We start from the raw sequence: 18,040 nt of genomic DNA on the forward strand, positions 1-18,040 counted from the left end.
AGGCTAGCATAGGAAAGCAACAAGCATCTCATGTGACGGTCTGTTGTTAGTGGATTGGGATGTTCCAGGGCAGGCAAGTTGCAGAGAGAGCATGATCAGGAAGTGGTCCTGTCTGGGTGGGATATAAATTGCCAATTAGGGTTGGTTGTATTCCTGGAGGTGTCATCCCATGACATAAGCTTTAAAGATTCATCTTTAATTTCTGGAGACTCCAAGATAATCCTGGAGGGTGGCCACCCCCAGTAGGATAGAGGCTTATCCCTATATTGAGCTTAGCTTAGATGACAAATCTCGAGAGGAAGGAACTGAGCTGGGGACAGCCAGAAAGTGAAGGTGACAGACAGACAAGAGAAGGGGTTTTCTAAGTGAAACATTCTGATTCTGCCCTGTGGGAAAAATTATTGGTCACAGGTTAATAAAGTTTCTTCTGAATTTGTTTGTATTATCCTGCATAGTCTGCTCCTTTTCTTCTTTTGATACAATGCACAGGCTTGTCCCTTTCTTCCCCAGGAAAGGGGCTGAATGTCTGAGCTGCTCTTTTGATGACAAAATTGAATAGGCTGCTTGGGGGCGGGGGGGAAGAGTCAAGTGTGTTCCCAATTAAAGAGAATCATTTAAAAATACCCTTTCAATGGTATCTTGCTCCTATAGGACTTAAATACATATCCATAGTAGTGTAGAGTGCTGGAGACTTGGGCATAATTTCTGTCCTTTGTTACAAGCGCACCACTCCCATTGACTTCAAGTCATATACACTGGCTTGGTTTATACCATAGGAACAAACAACTGAGAGAAGAACTTGGCCCTTTGTATGGATAAGTCTCCATATTTGGTGGAGTCACTCTGCTTGGGCTCCTAGTCAAAGACAAACATGAAAAGATATATGGAGCAAATATAACTCTTATTAATAGTTGCTCATGGTGAACAGCAGTCAAATTGAACAGAAAGGAGGCCCTGGGCATGGAAAACCAGTTGGATAGGGAATAAATGGGAGCTGTTACTTTATGGGTGCCAACATTATTATGCAGGAGATATCACATACAGCCAGGGCCGGCTCCAGGGTTTTTGCCGCCCCAAGCGGGGAAAAAAAAAAAAAAAAAAGCCGCGATCGTGATCTGCGGCGGCAGTTCAGCGGAAGGTCCTTCGCTCCAAGTGGGAGTGAGGGACCGTCCTCCGAATTGCCGCCGAATACCTGGACGTGCCGCCCCTCTCCAGAGTGGCCGCCCCAAGCACCTGCTTGGCAAGCTGGTGCCTGGAGCCGGCCCTGCATACAGCCATCTACTGATGGAGTAAGGAATTAGAAGAAGCCAGTGGAATCAACTGGAGTTTTGCCTGAGGTAATTGAGAGATTGTCAGGCTCTGGCCCATAGTGGGGGTCCCTCTTTATAAGTCTATTGAGGATCAAGCTGTCGGGACCTATTTGGCGCACCCAGTGTGTCCTATATTGATCCATAGTAACAGTATTCCTCTCTCTGCACTGACTTGACTCTACATGAAATATCACAAATAGGTTAGAAAAGGAATGACATCACTGTGGACTAGTTGATGAAAAGATTCCAAGAAAATAAAATTGCACAAAGCTTGGTCCACCTTATCTAATACCCAGTGCTAACCTCTTTGTCCTATGTTCCATGTTCCTGCCGGTTACGAGGAGGCCATTTCCCCCTCAGAATCCTTTAAGGTGCTGATTTGCTTAATTTTATTTACCCTTCTGCGTTGCACCCCTCCCCCCACCAAATTAACTTGTATCCGATACGTTATATCTGCTGAAAATTCAAAACAATACTTATTTTCACAAAGGAGAGGAATATGCCATCCAATAGTCCCTGAAAAAATGATACTCTGTGGCTCAACTCAACTTGCTGTGGAAACTGGCTTTTGTCTGGATTGCCTGCACATACCACAAAGTTCCTGTTGAGTACACAGGACTCTGCCTTTCTTGAAATGCTGTTTTCTAACTAGTCACAGCAGTAGTCCTGAACTGTGTAATAGCTATGGGGAAATCATCCTTACTGTGGCAAAATTACAGCAAAGGTGCTATTCTTCTACATCAATTGAAGAACATTACTACCACAAAGCTGTGATAAATCGGGTCATTTTCCATTCCTATGCTAATGCAACACAACTCAAGTGCAGACATAAGATGATTATGATGATACTCCATGCCCTCCTCTTTTACTTCTCTTGCGAGGATGTCCAAGCACCTTGAAAACATTAAATACTCATAACTTGCACGTGAAATAGGTAAATCATTGTATCCCCATGCTATATACACCTCTACCTCAATATAACGCTGTCCTCTGGAGCCAAAAAATCTTAGCGCGTTATAGGTGAAACCGCGTTATATCGAACTTGCTTTGATCCACCGGCGTGCACAGCCATCCCCCTCCGGAGCACTGCTTTACCGCGTTATATCCAAATTCGTGTGATATCGGGTCGCGTTATATCGGGGTAGAGATGTATTGGGGAAAGTGAGGGTCTGTCTGCACTGCACCCGGGAGATAGCCTCCCAGCTCTGGTAGACGCTCGCACAAGCAGGGCTTGAGCTAGCCCACTAACAATAGCAGTGGGGATGTTGCAGCTTGGGTTGTCAAGCCTAGAGAATCAGATGGGCTGGGGTGCACAAGCCACAACATCCACACTGCTATTAGTGTATCCTAAGCCCCAATAGCACAACTCTGTATACCCGAAGTGGGAAGTGCACTCCCAGCTGCAGTGTTGCATACCTTGAGGCACAGAAAACTTAAGTGACTTCCAAGGGCGACAAGTACTATATGCTGTAAAATAGAAGAATACTTTTTTCTCATCTTGTTTTGTCTTTTCTGTGTAGAATATAAGTTCTTCAGGGCAGGGACCATCTCTCATTGTAGCACCTAGTATAATGGGGTCCCTGATCCCATTTGGGCCTCTAGGTGCTACTGTAATGTAAATAATACCACCCAATCAATGGGGGTCATCAGTGTCCTAAAAAAGACCATCGTTAGGGAAGAGGGATGCTAAGTCTCTCTAGGCATTCAGTTCTTGTCCTCTGAGATTGCCAAGTATGATGGCAATTTAAATCAGAAACAAATGGGAGCAAAGATGAAGCAAAATGAGGCCTGTGTCAGATGAACTCAGATATGGTTGATTGGACTGTGTTTTGGGATTATGATTCCAAAAGTATCCGTTATAGTCTTCAAGATTTGGCAAAGTACTTCTCTGTTCCTTTTAAAATTCTCTGAATATTATCTGTTTGCATCCAGAGGGGCACTTGGATTATCTCTTTTGATGCCAGCATTTCCAGCTGCATCACAATATACCAATGACCTTGCTGATGGATTACTAATATTTAAGAATGATTTCCCACAATGAGTTGCTGTATATAAAAATTAAGAATTAGATTAATATTTGCATAACGGTAACACTTACAGGCCCCTTGGTGCTAGGCATTGTACAAACATGCACCAAAAGGCAGCCCCTGCCCCAAAGAATTTCCAGTCTAAATAGATAAGACAGAATAGGAGACAGGAAAGTATAGTTTATACCCATTTTATAGTAGGGGAACTGAGGCCCAGAGAAATTAAGTGACTTGCCCAAGTTCACAGAGTAAATTTGTAGCAGAGACGGGAATTGAATCCAGGTCTGAGTCCTAATCTGTATCTTAACCATAAAACTCTCCTTCTCAGAGGAGACTTGCGGATGGGATCACAATATCTTTCCATTCCTATGATTATATCCTTATAGGGATCAAACCTCAAACAGATACTGGCTCCATAAAGTGTAACTCCAGTCCTCTTCTGTAAGAGTGAAGACCAGATATGAATCCAAATATAAAAATTTCAGATAAACTCCTATTCCCTAATAGTGAGGAATGCCCAAAGAATCAGATATTGAAAGGAATACAGAAATTTGGCCTTGTAAGGGACAAAGGACAAAAAATGTCTGCATCTTAGAACTGTGAAAACCAGCCATGTTCTCTCAAATACTTGGGGTGTTGATCCTATCCAGGTACCTTGGGAAAGAGAATATTGCAAAGACAGCAAATGTCTGATATGTAGACACGCTCCCTGTGCCTATGCTTTTCTTTTTAAGATGCAATATAAAAAAATAATAATGTAATGGGTATTTGCTATCTTAGCAGTTTCTTCTTCTCAATACACAAGGGCATTTACTCAAATGATTGTAATTAATGCGAATAAGGTCACAGAATGCTGTGACCTTTTCAACACAAAATACTAGCTATACAGATGGCCAGAGTGGTAGAAGGGTAAATAATTTGATTTAAAATAGGGCCTTCCCTCCTAGGTAAGAATGGATGGTGTGTGCAACATAATTGTCTGAGAGCTGGGGCCCTGGAGAGGTTCCTGTTCAAAATGAGAGAATGTAGCACATATTTGAGTTATTAAAGTTACCACTGACAAAAACAATTAAGGAAGCTCAGCACATTGGCACAGGACAGAAAATATATTGTGGTTACCTGGGAACCTATTGCTGTCCAATTGGATCCAAAATTCACTCAAATACATGGAAAGTCAATTGTATGAGGCACAGGCAACAATCAAACACCATTTACAAAGTCACATTTAGTTCAAATGAATTATTTTTTAATATGCACAGTACTTAAATCTCCAATTTTCTTCCCTGCCTAGTCATTGTACATAATACTCCTGAGGGCATTTTGCACAAAAATTTTTAAAATTCGTTGCACAATATTTTAAAATTCTGCAAATTTTATTTGTCAAATAAGTGTGGAGGCTCCAGCATGGCATTGGGAAGCACAGGCCACTGACTGCACAGAGGTGGGAGATCACTGTGCAGCTCCGCCCCCCTAGACACAGACTCAGCAGTGAGGCTGCACCCAACCCTGATACAGCACAAGGACCCAGCCTGCCCCAGAAACACCCCAGGGCCCTGCCCCTCTGTATGGGCAGGCAGGCTCAGCAAGGCAGGATCTAAGTGTGGAGAGGCTTAATGTGGGGGGATCCAGGTATGGGTTGAGAGGATTCTGTGTGGGGCAATCTGGATGGAGGCAGCTCAGTGGGGTATCGGTGGGGGTGGGGGATCTGGATGCACAGGGGCTTGCTGGGGGTTCTGGGTGCAACAGTAATGGGACTCTGCAGGGTGGTCAATGTGAAGGTGGTTGGGGCTCAGTGGGGGGGGGGGGTCTGGCTGTGGGGGGATGGAGCTTGGCAGGGGGGTCTGGGGGTGGGGGACTCAGTGGAGGGTCCAGATGCTGAGGGAGTGGGGCTTAGGGGTGGGGATCCAGGTGCAACTGGTTGGGACTTGGTGGAATGGGGATCCAGGTGCAGGTGGCTTGTCAGGGTGGTCCAGGTGCAGGGGAAGTGGGGCTCATTGTGGAGGGTTCTGAGTGTGGGGGGTGAGGCTCGGTGGGAGGGTCTGGGTATGAGGGGGTCTGGATGCATGGGCATTGGGTGGATGAGGGAGCAGCTCCCTGTACAAGGATCCCTTCCCCTGCAGCTGAGGAGAGATGGGCGCAGGAAGTGGCGGGGAGGGGGAGTTTGCAGAACATCTTGCAGCCAGGGGAGTAATCTGGGAGTAGGTCTGACCTGGCCCTGGATGCTGTGCAGGGGAAGAAGTCCCATCCTCCCCAGCCCAGCTGTGACTAGCAGTTGAGCCAAGGGTAGGAGCCACAAAGCTGGGTCTTCCCCAGTCCTGCCCCACAGTGATTTACCTCTGCTGGCTGCCCTGGGCACCCAAAACATACTGCTGGGGAGGGTCACATGACCGCTCTTTTGGCTTTCCTTTGCTTCCCCATCAGAAAGTCATTTTTCTGGGGGGAAATGAAGAAATTTGCAGGGGACATAAATTCTGCACATGCGCAGTGGTGCAGAATCCCCCCAGGAGTAACATAAGTGTTTACTTCTCAGACAGTGAATCTTTCACATTTAAAGGGTACACAGAGTCTTTAAGATTTCTGTGGGCATTTAAAAAAATTAAACTGCTAATAAAATAACATGAAAAGTGCACTGATCTATGATAAATGGGATAAATAACAAAAAAGATCAAAAATAAAAGTTGGTGGTTTTGCTGGAACTGAGACTTTTTTAATGTTCTAGTTATTGTGAGACCTACAAAATTATATATGGACACACAGTAATAAATAGGAAAACTAAGCAGAAATCCGGGATTCATTACAAACAGCTGTCCTCTGGTCTTTCAGAAATATTTATGCAAATCATTATAGGCCCAATCCTGGGGACTTCTCAGGCAATAGACTGTGACCAAACTCACTGCCTCATTACTGTGCAAACTAGTATTTTCAAATGTGGCCTTTACTTTTGGGTGCCTTGATTTTTAAATGCCTAATTTTACATATCTAGGGCCTGACTTTCAGAGGTGCTGAGTGCCTAAAACTCCAAATGGAGTCCATGGGAATTTCTGGTGCGCAACACCTCTGGAAATCAGGTCCCAAGTATATAAAATTGGACATTTAAAAATGGAAGCAGCCAAACTTGGACTACTTTTGAAAAATTGGTCTTTATTTTCCTAGTTGATGCAGATATGAAACTGGTGGTACAGTGAATTTGGAAAGCTCTGAGCAGCAGCAGAGGCACTCAGGAGCAGCGCCAGGGTTTTTGCCACCCTAGGCGGCAGCGCTCCTCCTCTGAGCATTCAGGGGGCCTGGGGTCTTCGGCGGCGGGGGTCCCTTCCGCTCCGCGTCTTCGGGACACTTCAGCGGCAGGTCCTGGAGCAAGTGAAGGACCCATCGCCGAATTTCCGCTGAAGACCTGGAGCGGAAGGACCCCCCGACACTGAATTTCCGCCAAGGGCAGCAAAATGCCGTTCCCCAAATCCTGCCGCCCTAGGCGACTGCCTAGGGTCACCTAGTGGAAGCGCCGGCCCTGGAGGCACTGGAGCAGTCTGCCTGCAAACTCAGAAATATAACACTGCATCAGTTGCATTTAGAAGATTTTCTTCACATCCAAAATAACTAGAAACAAGTTTAATATCCATAAATGTATGGCTCAGCCTGCTTCCATACTGTTTACCTGGGAAAACTGCCCACTGATGGGTGGATTTTTTTAAGCCTTGATATGTAGCTATCTCAGGGCAGGTCTACACTACGGGGTTAAGTCGACCTAAGTTATGCAACTCCAGCTATGTGAATACCGTAGCTGGAGTCGACGTAGCTTAGGTTGACTTACTACAGTGTCCACACCGCACTGGGTTGATGGGAGAAACTCTCCTGTCGACTTGCCTTATGCGTCTCGTTCAGGTGGAGTACCGGAGTCAACGGGAGAGCGATCTGCGGTTGATTTAGCAGGTCTTCACTAGACCCGCTAAATTGACCCCCAGTGCATCGATCGCTGCAGCGCCGATCCCTGGTAAGTGTAGACATACCCTCAGTATCCACTTTCAGACATCCGCATGACAGAAACTTAGTCCTTTTTGCTTCTGTAAAAATTTGAAGGGCCAGATTCATCCCTCCACTAAAGCCACCAGAGTTGCATTGCTTACATCAGGGCTGAATTGAAAAGTGTTTAATCACTGATGGCTACATTGTTTCATAGTTATGGGTTTGATTCTGGAAGGTGCTCAGCATTGGAGTCAATGGGACTCCTCATATGGTTAAAGTTAAGCATGTGCTGTGGGGCTTTGGGGCCAAAGGGCTCAGCACCTTGCCAGAGCAACCCCCTTCAGAAGTGATGACCAGATGAAGATGCATTATGCACAATTTGAGTTGTCCTTGAAGTTACTAGAAATCTCTTTGAAACTAATTGGCACTGAAGTGTGGCCATGCTTTTTCATATTTCTGTGAACTATCCCACACATGGCCACTTCTCATAATAAAGGGTAAATTTCAAAACAGAAAAAAGTGCTCACTTCTGAGCCAAAGCTGCTTAACCAGGAAACAAAGATAACATGTAACATGGGGTGGTTGGCAAGTCCTCATGTGGAAGATTTCTGATGAACTCAATACACTTTCTGTTTTTTATTTAGATTTCATATGGCTCTACTGAAAACAAAATAAAGAAAATGGGTGAATGAGACACAACTCTGTTAAAATCAGGAAGAGTTCTGAGGCACAATTACACACTCGATCACTTAGAGAAAAAATTGTGAAATTAATGAGTGGTAAAACATCATAAAAAATAATGTTTAGACTAGCAAAACCACATTAGTTGACAGCCAGAAAAATACTCAGAGTAATAGGAAATCATCAAAGAAATAATCCCCATCCCATTGACATTGGTAATCTAACTTCCTCTGTGTGACTAAAGACTGTCAAACAGTCTAATCTTCTTAGTTTTCCAAGCAGCCACTATATAGGAGCGATCTCTAAATAAGCTTATCCCAGCAACTTCAACCCTGTAGCACCTCTCACAAATGTAGCAATTGAAAATAAACGACCAGCCACCAGAGTGAGAATCATGATCCCATTATTTCTGGAAAGGATTTGATGTTTGAATCATAGCTGATTGTCATAGTTTTGATGAGGGTTGGCAAGTCAAGTTGTCCCCCCCCCCCCAAAAAAAGCCCCAGAAATCACCTCGCCTGTGGGTGGACAATTTTTTCTCTTTATGCTTGAAACAGTTTCCACTGAAATCAGTGGGAGTTTTGCTACTTAATTCAGTGGGAGCAGGATCTGCTCTTTTATTGGCACATTGTTATGATATACCATGGCAAGGGACATGAGATTTTGGAGACAGGATTATACATCTAAAGAATGATCTTTTGGAAGAGTCCTTTTAGAATACATAGATTCAGAGATTCAGAGATTCTAGGACTGGAAGGGACCTCGAGAGGTCATCGAGTCCAGTCCCCTGCTCTCATGGCAGGACCAAATACTGTCTAGACCATCCCTGATAGACATTTATCTAACCTACTCTTAAATATCTCCAGAGATGGAGATTCCACAACCTCCCTAGGCAGTTTATTCCAGGGTTTAACCACCCTGACAGTTAGGAACTTTTTCCTAATGTCCAACCTAGACCTCCCTTGCTGCAGTTTAAGCCCATTGCTTCTTGTTCTATCCTTAGAGGCTAAGGTGAACAAGTTTTCTCCCTCCTCCTTATGACACCCTTTTAGATACCTGAAAACTGCTATCATGTCCCCTCTCAGTCTTCTCTTTTCCAAACTAAACAAACCCAATTCTTTCAGCCTTCCTTCATAGGTCATGTTCTCAAGACCTTTAATCATTCTTGTTGCTCTTCTCTGGACCCTTTCCAATTTCTCCACATCTTTCTTGAAATGCGGTGCCCAGAACTGGACCCAATACTCCAGCTGAGGCCTAACCAGAGCAGAGTAGAGCGGAAGAATGACTTCTCGTGTCTTGCTTCAATAGACCAACTTCAGTTTTCAATTTTAGAAACTTCCGGAGCAAAGCTATAACCGTATCGACTGAATCAGAAGTTGCAGGTACCACTTTACAATCAGTGGGTTCTAGGCCAGGAACATCTGAATATCACCAGGAAAATAACGTTGGGGGTTGCCAATCCAAGGAGAATGCCTTGGGTTTGACAAGCTGCAGAGCCTGTATCATGCAACTTCTTTGGATTTTTATTGGAGACTGTAACCATAACACAATTTTTTTCCAGAGGATTCCACTGTATGTAATCATGCCAAATGTAATCATGCAATACAACTGTTCCCAGTAATGGAGAATGTGACTTTGATAGGAGTTGATATGGCCTTCTGCCAATGGGCACCACTTTACAGTAACTCTTTGAGGCTTTATGGCAAATGCAGGATCCTTGGAAAAAGAAGAAAGGATCTTTGCTAGGAGGTAAATATTTCTCTCCTCAGTGTTTGAGATAGAGTCCAAAGGGTTTCTCATACACTGAAGCAGGGGATTTAAAGTGATACTGCTGAAGCTTGATATGCTCACTCAGGCTTTTCAAACTATCTTGTACAAAAGTTTTGATCTGGGACTCTGCTCCACCAAAATGTCATCCAGATTTGGAAATACAAAGGGCCCTGGTCTCAATATGGTAGCTTTAATTTTCACCACAAATAGCTTTATAGGACCTGAAGAGAGCTCTGTGTAAGCTCGATAGCTTGTCTTCACCAACAGAAGTTGGTCCAGTAAAAAGTATGGCCTCACACCTTGTCCCTCCACTAAATTTGACCCTTATCTAATGCCCAGGAGTGACTTTGTATACGGCTTCCTATATAGTATAACATTCTGTGTATTGACTCTTGTGCATGGCTGAGCAGGCACGTTCATTATAAGCCCCTGTCTTCAGGTACTTATAACTCTCAGAAAAACATAGCCTTTGGGCTCAAAAGTCTCATGCTTGATCTTAGAATAAAGGTGGTTTTTGTGTGTGCCTTGAGAGCTCAGTATAATTCTGTGACCTTTTATGCATTCTCAAAGTATGAAAAAAGTTGTTCACATATTAAAATAATTTAGACACTTTTGAGGGGCTGAACTCTATTAACCACTTCAAATGCAGTTGTGGTTACTGAGGACTTTATTAAAGATCTACCATTTAGAATCTGCTCCTTCTCACATTTCTACTTCATTAGTTATTACTGAGTTAAACAAGCGTAAGAGGAATTAATCATTCCCAATTAACGTATAAGAGTCAAAGTTACGTATACCACACATGTGTTGCTTCGCTTGTCTTTAGGGAAGTTCCGAGGCAGAGCACTTCAGCTACAGGCACACATCAATGCGTGCACAGCTGGAGCCACCAGACATTGCAATAATGTCACTTTACGCACAACGCATCATAACTTGCAGTTGTAACTTGGTCATACTTGCACATACCATATAGTACAAAACATAGATCGTAATAGCAATATAAGATGCTACTCACATGGAAAGTGGCTACGTTATGCTTCTTGTAGGAAACATAACATTGGTATTTCCAGATTTTAATTGTACTTTTATCTGAGCTAGAGTAACTGAGATGCTATTTGTATTCACATAAATCTTTAGTCCTTTCTGGAACATTCCTGAGCTACTTGCCTCTATATGGGGGGGAGGGGGGGGAAGTATTAATTTAAAATGGACAAAATATTTGCTTTTTAATATGAACTCGCAGTGTGACACTGTGGCCAAAAGGGCTAATGCTTGGGTGCTGTGATGGGGTGTACAAACCCCTCTCTGGGCCCAAAGGGGTCAAAGGACCATACTGGATCCTGCCCCACCCCTCCAGGCCTGCAGAGCATGCTCCACCTGGAGAGAAACCTTACAAAGGAAAAGACAGGGGAGGAAGATAGGCTTATGGTGAGGTCTCCTGAACAAGTGTCGCTGTGAGGAAGATGAGTCCAGCTGAGATTAAAGGTTTAGGTGTCTTCTTTTTTTGCTATATTGGACTTGCTTGTCTTGGTCGGGGAGATGGGTGGTAGCATGTGGGCACATCAGAGTGCCTGACACTGTTGCCTCTCAAGGGGCTCTGGGTCAGAGGTCAGTGGTGTGGGAGGGCCCTGGCCCCCTGTGATGGGGTGTTCACCCCACATCTGCCTTGAAGAGGTTAAGGTGGGCCAATTAAGTGCCTACGCTACACCTGGAGGAGGAGCTAGGGAGCAATGAGGATTAATTAAAGGAGGAAGCTCACCTGGACAGGAACAGGCAGGGCTGGTATAAAGCTGGGAAGCTGAAGGCAGACAGGGTGGCAGCCTGGAGTCTCTCTGAGGTGAGGAAGAAAAGGGAGTTTGGCCTGCAGGGAAGAGTGTACCTGGAGGTGGGTGGAGAAGGAGGCTGATAGAGGTAATGTAGGAAGCAGTCCAGGGAAACAGCAGCAAAGCGTGGGGCAAACCTTAGCTGCTGATTGTAGGGTCCCTGGGCTGGAACCCAGAGAAAAGGGTGGGCCTGGGTTCCCCTATCAGCCACTGGGGAAGTGGCACCATTGAGAAACAGTGAATTGGAAGACTGCCTGGGACAGCTGATACAGAGAGACTTTGGTACACAACTGCATCCCCCACCCGGAAGGGGAAAATTACAGTGACCAGGTGGGAAGGCCAAGGGAGCAGTTGAGGAGGGGGGTGGAGAGAGAGATGGAGTGAGCGCCCGCTGGAAGGGGTGCAAGACTGTCCGAGCTAATCGCCAGCCATGGCTAGAAGGCGGCGCTTCAGTGGTGAGTAGAGCACCATGTGATGCTCCCCTGCCAACTGCCCGTGTTGTGAGGGTGTAACCCCATTTCCACCCCACCTCCCGCTCTAGTAAGGAGAGAGTAAGAATGTTGAAAACCCTGAAATGAGGATAAGCCACTGAAGGCCCTTCCCGCTGGGAGGTGAGAGACTGGAAACCAAGTGCACTGAGCACAAGGCCACTTGGCTCTGCTACAGATGTAAAAGCAGAACTCTTAAGTAGGCATAGAGAGGTTACTTTACTTCTGTATTTGGCACTGATGCAACTGCTGCCGGAATACACGGTCCATTCTCGTGTGTACAATTCAAGAAGGATGTTAATACATTTGACAAGGTTAAGAGAAAAGCCATGAGAATGATTCAAGGATTAGAAAACGTGCCTTATAGTTATGCTCCAGGATCTCAATCAGCTTAATAAAGAGACCATTAAGGGGCATCTTGATCACAATCTATAAGCACCTTCATGGAGAACAAATATTTAATAATGGGGGGGGGGTCTTCAGTCTAACAGACAAAGGTATAAAAAGATCCAATGGCTGCAAGTTTAAGCTAGGCAAATTCAGACTGGAAATAAGATGTAAATTGTTAACAGTGAGAGTAATTAACCATTGGAACAATTTACCAAGGGTCTTGATGGATTCTCTATCACTGGCTATATTTAAATCAAGATTAGTTTCTCTTTGTTTTAAAGAGATGCTGTAGTTCAAAGAATTATTTTGGGTAAGTTGTGTGGCCTCTGTTATACAGGAGGTCAGACTAGATGATCACAGTGATCCCTTCTGGGCTTAGAATCTATGAGCTTCAAGTGCTCTCTTACTCTGGTATTTCAGGAAAGAGTTAATTACAGTGCCCACTTACCCTTGTCTGTTCAGCATTTCATGCCTCTCATACCACCTCGAATATTCTTCTCCTCATGCTGAAGATCCCCTTGTACCCAGAGCCCCATTATTTTCATTGCCTTTCTCTGGACCTTTATTTCAGCTGCATATATTCCAGCTATGATGCAGTATTCACGGCAGGATTGTATTAACTTTTCTATACTATTTCCTTGCTATTATTTATCTCCTTATTTTTGTTGCACATTTGGCAGATGTCTGTCTTGAGCATCCCATGCTGACAATGAAATTCTTCCTTTGACTTTACTTACAAAATTCATTACTATATACAGATAACCTTTTTTTCCCAGCATGCAGAACATTGAACATGACTCTCCTGAATTACAGCTGCCCTCAAATTGACCTATTATGTAGTTTTGTTAGGAGTTTTCTGCAGTTCTTTAGTCATCATCCTCCCTGCTCTTGAATAAATATTTTTGGTGCCCTGGTATGAACCTCTTTTTACAGTGAATAAATGAATGCACATTGCCTATATCATTCATTTTTCTTTGCCATTAGTCTTTAAACCAGTAGTTCTCAAACTTTTGTACTGGTGACCCCTTTCACATAGCAAGCCTCTGAGTGCGACCCCCCCCTTATATAAAAAAGTGTTTTAAATTTATATTTAATACCATTATAAATGCTGGATACAAAGCAGGGTTTGGGGTGGAGGCTGACAGCTCATGACCCCCCATGTAGAAACCTTGTGACCCCCTGATGGGTCCTGACCCCCAATTTGAGAACCACTGCTTTAAACAAACCAAATACAGTTGGTATAATTTTACCATCAATGAAATAACAGCCTGTATTAAAGACTTTTTTTTTTAAAAGTGAGCTTTGTGTTCTGCAAGACCACACAGTATTTTACATGTTAAAATACTTAGGGTAAATGAGACTCAGACCCTATGGCCTCTTTGCAGCACTTTGGCAGTGTAAAAGGACCTTAATGTAATTTCCACCCATTTTATAGCCTCTCTTTGCTGTCAGTATGGTGTAAACAAGCCTTTGTACAAGTGAGAATAAGGCCCATGTGCTCTCAATGTGTGTGCACAAATCATGCTAATGGGTTTTATGAAGCCATATCTAGAGCAGAAATGGTTCTGTAGTGTTTGACTACATTGATTCCTATTGTAAAAGTAATGAAGCATTGAGGCTTGATTTTTTTAAAGGTATTTAGGCACCTAACTCCCATTGATTGAGGTTCCAAAAGTAGATTTTACTGAGCTTTATTTTTACAGGAACTTGGAGAGGAGTTAATTTAAAAGGTAGAGTTAAAACTTATGATTTTTTAGGGCACTTAACTTAGGAAAATATTTTTCACAGCATGATTTGGCTCTTTTCTGTTCCACAAGTTGCCATTCTTGCCGGGGACCCTTATGGAGTCCAAATCTTATGTTTCTAATCGATGAACTGTCTTCCGTGTAGAAAACACTTCAGTAGGTAGATCCCATCTCCTTCACAAGTCTCATGAGTATTCTCTGGTTCATTGCCTTAGTTACTTCTTGCTAGTGGATGAATGTTTCCATTCTTATGGGTGGTCTACATTGCCTATATGAGTTCCTGCTCCTTCAGGAGGCCAGATTTTCAGCTGGTATAAATTGGTGTATTTACACTAAAGTCACCCATTCAATCTAGCTGAGAATCTGGCCTACTATCTGCATGTGGATCAGGCTGGGTGTCAGTCCCCAGTGCCTTCAATCTCATTATAAGCAGAAAATCCAACAGGACACTGAGCCAGAGCTTTTACTCTGCTTCCACTTGGGGAATTAATTCCAGGCCATTGCATCTTTTAATATTTAGCCTATAGTGAAGTTAACTATTTCCATCTCAAATGATGACAGTTCAGGCAGCAGATTTCCCCCCGAAAGTGTTAGTGCTAAAATTACTCCCCAACAATGGACTGAACACAGAATTGCAAGACTTGCTGGAGGAAACTTAGAGAAACATCTCTGTCCCTGGTTTTCAGAAGTGGGATATGTGTATAATGGGCTCTATTGTTCATCACAGATGTATACACGCACATAGATGTGCAAACACCACTAGAGCTGTTCATTAATGAAATCTAGAGCAATTTCTACATTTTATCAAATAAACCCATTACGCTCATGGTGATGAGATGGCAATTGCCAGCAGAGGTCACCATTGCTTTAGATGATTTGAAAGATCCTGTCTTCATTTGCTTTTGTAGGGCAGAGATTTTAATGCCACTCAAATCTCTAATTCCACCAATATTGGACTGATTTTATTGGTGGTGAGATTTAATTTCAATCTTCTACTACAGATTTTATTTCAAGTATAAGTAATGTAGGCAGAGTTGGTCCTAAAATAACTACAAAACTGTATTACTGCCTTAAAACTACAAGTATATAATTCCCCAGTACATGTAAGAATAGCCTTTATAATTTAAATTAGAAGAGGTGGTCAGAATGCAAGAAATGTTCATTAAAATGTATTAGGATTTTCAAATGGTTTTTTAAATTTTTATTTCTTTACATTCAAATTAAGAGTAAAAGGGAGCATCATATACATGACCAAAGCAAGTGGAGTCATATATGAGCTTTTGCGATCTAATCTACCCATTAATACGCTGCTGCAGCCTTTACTTTGCACAGCTTCAGTCCCTACATGAGCCCCAGCCATATCTCTTCTATTTGCTCCTTAAAGGAAGGGCAGTTAGCGTAACACTGACCTCCAAAAACATGTTCAGTTTTTCTAAACACAAATTTTTGATGCACATTTTAAAGCAAGTGGGTAACGACTGTAATGAATTAGGGTCGCAACTGTTTTTATTTAATACATGTGATGGAATAAGCCGTTGTGCTTTGTGTAACTCTTAACTGAAAGCCCAAGAACACAGCTGAGAAGAGGAATTCTTAAATTTTGAGTGAAGAAATTAACACTGCGTAGCAACACTCAGAGAAAGTAATGAGCAATATAGTCATCACTACTTCCTCTGCTATTACATTGTGAAATAGATAGATCCCTTTAGGGTGAGTTGTCTGCATTTCTCAAGTTGTTGAATAACTCCTACTACTTTGCATATACTCAACAGAAAAGTTACTATCTTGCTGTAAGATCTCTCCAGATCCTGCTGAGATTTATTATAGAATGACTCATGCATTTGAGGGCCAAATCCTGCTTCTCTTACTCATTTGGACAGTCCATTTAATTTGGCCATTGATCCCATTGTTGCAGTCCTCTTGAGAAAGTACTGACCCCACAGCAAGCTTGCGAGTTTGACACACATGACATAGCAGTTGACAGAGTTGTTGTTTTAAAGGAACTTCTTTCTGTAATGTATGCAGCAACTCAGAACTGTAACCAATGTGCACTTAGGCAGGACCCTCAGATGACTGTCTTGAGGTGCAGAGGAGAACTCATGCATTTTGTTTTAGCTTATATCAAAGTTACCCAAGAGGCTTTACCGTGCTATGCTTCAAGGCATGAGAACACCCATGAATTATTTTCCTAACAGTTACAGAGCAACTTCCAAGTTGTGGCAATTTGGAAAAACCAGCCTGACAAGCAAGCTTACTATTTTTTTCCCCTAAAAGTTCTGGAGCATATAATAAGAATTTAAAGTGAAGGAAGAAACCCCCAAAGTGTGCACAAACTTTATCAAGTTACATTTTGTTCTGAGCTCCCCAATTCTTTCCCTTTTCCTGACGGGTCCCCATCTCTGTCTCCCTGATTTATATAGAAGAGACACTAAACAGCTTTATCACCAAATACAAATAAATAAACAGTTTCATCCTATCACAGCAGGCAGACAACAAGGAGTTTGTAAGCTTTTCCATGTGAACCTAGAGAATTTGTATCTCTGGTGAACTGCTGCTTCTGCCAATGTCTGATAGCCTTGAATCAATTCTGCTCAGCCTTGCACCACAATTCAGTTCTGATAATGAACATTTTCTGAACTAAGGTAGGATGCATCCGAAGAAGTGGGTTGTAGCCCACGAAAGCTTATGCTCTAATAAATTTGTTAGTCTCTAAGGTGCCACAAGTACTCCTGTTCTTTTTGCGGATACAGACTAACACGGCTGCTACTCTGAAACCTAAGGTAGGATTGTTTTAGGAAAAATGTGGCTAATGTTAAATGAGCCTAATTCCCTGAAACGAGCAGGGTAATGGTGATTTCTTAGAGGTACCTGTGAACATTAAATTAGTCTGATTTAACAGGGTGGAAACAGATGAGAGAGAATCCTTGTATTTGTTTAAGACTGGGCTGCTCTGTAAGGATGTCACAGGTTTTTAACTTAGCCACAAACGCTTATTGAAGCCTTCCAGATAAGCATGACATCCAACCCATATTAGGTCCATTTTAAGTCTCAATACACCAACCAAAATATGGGAAAAAATATCAGGCTTTTTGCATAAATGTTACTTTCTAGTCACAGCCAGTATAATCCATCTTTCAAACACATCTGGACTGCCCCCATCCAGGAGGATAAGGATCAGAGTACACCAAAACCATGTTTGCTAAATATAAAAATCCCAAACTTCTACAACAACCATTGTGATTGCTTTGTGAAAGCCCTTTGATCAGAGTGTTGTCACTCACCTCCGAGCTGTACCCTGAACACCACTGGGAGATGGAATCCTAAGGGGTGCCCAAGCTGTTCCGTAGACTGTAGTATCCTAGTTTGTGGACACTTTCCCAAATCAGATGAGCCATTCACACACACTCTGCTTCTCCAGCCTTATTCACTGCTCTGAGGGGTGAGAGCAGCACTGACTCATATGAGATTCAAGCTCCCCCTGGGTCCTAGTGCCTGAAAATCAGAGAGCTGCATTGATTCAGGAAACCAGTCTTTGGCTCAGAGCCTAAATCCATGCAGAGATGCACAGATGTGCAGTGGAAGTTTCAAAGTGTGTGCACGGGCTCTGTAGGAATATACACAATACATATTAAGTGAGGCCAGGGACTCCCCACTGCATAAATCTAACACTTTATTCTCGGCTACAGTCAGTGACTTTAAAATGTATGTTAGCTTCTGGTCTGCATCTTAGTTCCTGCCTCCTGCACTATACACTGATCTTGGTCTTAAAGGAGCTGCATGTATGTAGAGGGACCATCCCAGCTCCCTGTGGGATGGGTCCTTATAGCAGTGGCTCATAGTGTCCCT

At 43.2% G+C, this 18,040-nt stretch overlaps 1 protein-coding gene across 1 annotated transcript in view; it reads right to left on the reverse strand.

Annotated features, from left to right (window-relative positions):
- Window positions 1–17,600, reverse strand: part of NGF (nerve growth factor) — a 47,063-nt gene extending 29,463 nt beyond the window's left edge. Inside the window, exon 1 of the mRNA XM_024209234.2 lies at window positions 17,476–17,600. The gene's annotated coding sequence lies outside the window, so the exon portion shown is untranslated. The remainder of the gene's footprint in view (window positions 1–17,475) is intronic.
- Window positions 17,601–18,040: the final 440 nt, after the last annotated feature.

Source organism: Terrapene carolina, unplaced genomic scaffold, assembly GCF_002925995.2.
Source record: "Terrapene carolina triunguis isolate 2854851 unplaced genomic scaffold, T_m_triunguis-2.0 Scaffold926, whole genome shotgun sequence".
In the NCBI taxonomy this organism is placed as follows: Eukaryota; Metazoa; Chordata; order Testudines; family Emydidae; genus Terrapene; species Terrapene triunguis.